Source organism: Dipodomys spectabilis, unplaced genomic scaffold (genome assembly GCF_019054845.1).
Source record: "Dipodomys spectabilis isolate Male_0828 unplaced genomic scaffold, ASM1905484v1 ptg000070l, whole genome shotgun sequence".
In the NCBI taxonomy this organism is placed as follows: Eukaryota; Metazoa; Chordata; class Mammalia; order Rodentia; family Heteromyidae; genus Dipodomys; species Dipodomys spectabilis.
Window position 1 is genome coordinate 2,949,275 of NW_024870747.1, and position 4,981 is coordinate 2,954,255.

Here is a 4,981-nt window from a genome sequence, read left to right on the forward strand (position 1 = left end):
TGAACCAACTGACAGAGGAGAAGGAGAGAAGGGAGAAGCAGGTGCTGACCTAGAGAATGAGCTGGGGGAACTGAGAAGGAAGCTGATAGAGCCATCTCAGGCTGAGTGACAGTTGCAGGCCCAGGCCTACCACATGCAGATGGAGTTGAAAAACCTGGAGGAACAAGGTCATATCCGGGTCAAGGAAAACCAGAGGCTCTGTCTCTAGAAAGTGGAGCAGTGGGAGCAACTAAGGAGACTGGACGATAAGGCCTACGGTCGGCAGGAGATCCCTGAGACCCCCATGATTCGCATGTGTGTGTGACCCATAGCCAGAGGAATAGCTAGCCCTGCTGTGGGATGCTCTCCACAGGGTGATCGGAGAGATGGAGGAGCTCACCAGCATCCTGAACTCAGAGCAGCAGATGAAGAAACATCTGTGGGAACAGCTAGATCACTTAGCGGAGAAGATACAGGAATGGAAAGAGGTGTCCAAGAGAGAGAGCCATGTTGCTTGGGAGCTGCACGAGCAGCAGGAGCAGTCCCTGGCCCAGCTGCAGGAGCTCAGAGCCACCTATCAGCAACACATTGCCTCCAATAAGTGGCTGAACTCTGAGAAAGAAGCCCTGCAGCAGCACTTGCAGAAGCAGACCAAGCTGCTGGATCAGCTGAAGCAAGTGCAAGGCCCAATCACCTGGGGGGACCAAAGTGGCAGGAAACGCTCAAGTAACTGGAAGCCTCCAGAGCACAGGAGGAGTGCCTGTAGGCCCAGCTGAGCTTCCTGGCTTTCCCTAGGGAAGGGAAAGCCATGAGCCCTGGAGAAGCAAAAGATGAGGAGGTAACTCCCCCAGATGTGACCAAGCAGGGGCTGGAGACATCCCCCAGACTGAGAGGGATTTGGCTCTGCGAGTGCTCTCTGAGGCTGAGATCTACAGGGGGAAACTCCTGCTACAGGAGCGGTGGCCCTGCTGCAGGTGCCAGGCCCACCCAGCAGCACAGTGCCAGACAGAGCTGGAGCCACAGGACCCCCGCTCCATGAGCTGCCACCACAGCAGGCATAGGGATAGGAAGTGGGACACGTGGGAATCCAAGAAGAAAATCTGCTATGTCCATGACCTGCATGGTGAGGTGGACTTCCATAGTCCAGCAGATAAACTCCACCATCGATGCAGCGAGCTGTTGGCACACATTCACACTGTTGAGAAGTCCCTCATGGGGTGTAAGGAGCAGATATTCATCCGGGATGAGCTGTATTGGGAGAAATCCAAGCACATGTGCTGGCTCTCCCAGGAGAAGATGGAGAAGAGAGAGCTGCAGGAACTGCTGTCGCTCCTTGCAGGGGAAAGCACAGAGAGCAGCCTCCAGCCTCCTGCCATCACCACTGCTTCAAATGCCTCAGGCTCTGTGGTGGGCGAAAGGAGGGAGGAGCAGAAAGGTTTTGAAGATTTGCAACTTCAAGACACCTTGGAAACTGCCAGAGAAGTGGTCGGAGTTCCCGACCCCATAGATAACTCTCCCATGGAGCATGTCCTACAGCAGATGCCCCACATCCAGAGTGGCCTGCAGCTTGTGGGATCAGGTAAGGAGTGCTCCCTCCCTTTCTTCTGTAGACTGATCTGGATGATGACTCTCTATATGACATACTGACTTTCAAAAGCCTAGGAAGCCACCAGAAGTAGATGGCCAGATGGCCTTCTCTCAGGCCTTCATCTGCCACGAGATGGGATGGATAAACTGTGGGTCAGGTAGGGCAAAGCCTGCTGGGTTGCAACCCAAATTCAAGGGACATCTAATGGCCCATTGGTGGCCAGGGAAGAGACCCATGTTATGCTTATCACAAACAATAAATTGATTTCAAAGGGAAGGAAAGCCTCCAACAAATATTCGTTCTTCCAGTCCTGGGCATTGAACTCAGGGCCTGGCCATTGTCCCTGAGCTGTTTTGGTCAAGGCTGGCACTCTACCAGTTGAGCACCACCTCCCCTTCAAGCTTTTTCTGTATGGAATTGAACCCAGGGTATCAGTCATTCTAGGCACCCATCTACCACTGAGCCACATTCTCAGCTAGGATGATTCCTCTCCCCCCCCCCCCCAAACCATATGGCCATTCCTCAGATTAATAGGAAGTAAGGCTAGGATGAATATGAAGCACAAGTCTGGTTCACACAGAAATACTCCTCTGCCCCCTCTTTGATCCACTTATTTGAACTTTCTGTTCTAACATTTAGGGATGAGAGAGGGAGAGATGAGTCCCGAGAGAGGAGTACCACGAGCAGTGGCCTTGTGAGCCCCACAGCCTACCTCACAAAAGTGATCCTCTAGATTCCGATCTTACATGATTCAATGTGGAGTCTACACTATCTCTCCCCCACTTCAAGGCTCAGGATGAAATAAAGGCCAGCCCTGACTTCAGCCCACACACAGGGTAGAAGCTCCTAATCCCAGACTGACTTCCACCTCTGACTGCCCCGAGTTAGGCTGGACCCACCATTCATCACGATGTTGGCAGTGATGACATCATGGATGCATTCCAGGAAGAAGGTCTATGGCAAAGAGCAGAAGCAGCAGGGTGAGAAGGGTGGAAGGAGGCAGAGTGATTGCTCTGGGATCTTCCTCCTTGGAGCACTCCAACCAAGCCAGAGCCATGCTGACCCAAAGCATGGCCAAGCCCAGGGTGTGAGATCAAACAGGATTCATTTCAGGGATGCAAAGCTGGTTCAATATACGCAAATCAATTAATATTATTCATCACATCAACAGGAGCAAGAATAAGAACCACATGGTTATCTCAATAGATGCAGAAAAAGCATTCGACAAGATCCAACACCCCTTTATGATGAAGGTTTTGAAAAAATTAGGAATCCATGGAACATTGCTCAATACAATAAAGGCTGTATATGACAAACCTACAACCAGTATTATACTTAATGGGAAAAAACTAAAGCCATTTCCCCTGAACTCAGGAACAAGACAAGGATGTCCACTCTCTCCATATCTCTTCAATCTAGTATTAGAATGCCTAGCAACAGCAATAAGACAAGATGCAAACATAATGGGGATCCAAATAGGGAAAGAAGAAATAAAACTCTCCCTCTTTGCAGATGACATGATCTTGTATTTAAAGAATGCCATAGATTCCACTCCCAAATTACACAAACTGATTCAAAACTTTGGCAAAGTAGCAGGGTATCAAATTAAGCGCCAAAATCAATGTCTTTTCTGTATGCCAACAATGAGAAAAGTGTGTCTGAAATTAGGAAAGTAACTCCATTTGTAATAGCCCCACAAAAAATAAAATACCTAGGAATTAACTTAACCAAAGAAGTGAAGGACCTCTATGATGAAAACTTTAAAATCTTGAAAAATGAAATCAAAACAGAACACAGAAAATGGCAAAACCTCCCATGCTCCTGGATTCGAAAGATTAACATCGTGAAAATGGCAATACTTCCCAAGGCTATCTACAAATTCAACGCAATCCCTATCAAAATTCCAACCTCATTCTTCAAGGAAATAGAAGAGACAATCCAAAAAATCATATGGAACAGTAAAAGAACCCGAATAGCAAAAACGCTCATCAACAGAAAGAACAGTGCTGGAGGAATATCAATACCAAATTTCACAGTCTACTATAAAGCCATAGTAATCAAAACAGCTTGGTATTGGCATAAGAACTGACCTCAGGACCAATGGAATAGAATTGAAAACCGAGACATGAACTTACAGACATATAGCCATATAATCTTCGATAAGGGAGCTAAAACAATAGAATAGAAGAAAGACAGCCTCTTCAGTAAATGGTGCTGTCAAAACTGGTTAACTACTTGTAATAAACTAAAGCTAGATCCTAATATATCACCCTGCACCAGAATCAACTCCAAATGGATCCAAGACCTCGGAGTCAAAGCAGACACTCTGAAAACATTACAGGATGGAATAGGAGAAACCCTGGGTCTCCTTGGCTCAGGCCGAAATTTTCTGAATAGAGACCAGGAAACACAACAATTCAAAGAAAGTTTGGACAAATGGAATTGCATGAAGTTGCAGAGCTTCTGCATGGCAAAGGACATAGCTAGCAAGATCAATAGAAAGCCCACGGATTGGGAGAAGATCTTTACTAGCCATACAACGGACAAGGGTCTCACATCTAAAATATATTTGGAACTCAAAAAATTAAATCCCCCAACAACAAATCCTCAAAGAAACAACTGCCCAATAAATAAGTGGGCTAAAGTCTTGAAGAGAAACTTCTCTGAAGAAGAAAGAAGGATGGCCAATAGACACATGAAGAAATGCTCAACCTCCCTAGCCATAAAAGCCATAAAAGAAATGCAAATCAAAACAACATTGAGATACCACCTCACCCCAGTTAGAATGGCTATAATCAAGAACTTTAACAACAACAGGTGCTGGAGGTGATGTGGACAGAAAGGAACCTTACTTCATTGTTGGTGGGAGTGTAAACTTGTTCAACCACTTTGGAAATCAGTATGGAGGTTCCTGAAAAGACTTCACATAGAACTCCCCTATGACCCAGCAATCCCTCTTTGGGGCATTTACCCAAATGTTTACAAACAAGACCACACTAAAGCTACCAGCACAACTATGTTTATTGCAGCATTATTTACCATAGATAAGATATGGAACCAACCCAGATGCCCCTCAGTAGATGAATGGATCAAAAAAATGTGGTATATTTACACAATGGAATTCTATTCCTCTATCAGGAACAATGACATTGCCCCATTTGTTAGGAAATGGAAAGACTTGGAAAAAATTATATTAAGTGAAGTAAGCCAGGCCCAAAGAAACATACGTCCCATGGTTTCCCTTATTTGCAATATCTAGTATATGTATGAGTCAAGCAGAAAAGGTCAGATAATGTGATGTTAGGAAAATGAACCCTTAGATATCTATTTTAATGCTTTTTTCTTTCATGCATTTGTTTCTAATGCATTTATAAGATTATTTCTTTGTTGCTTTGTATGTCCCTCCCCACAGTA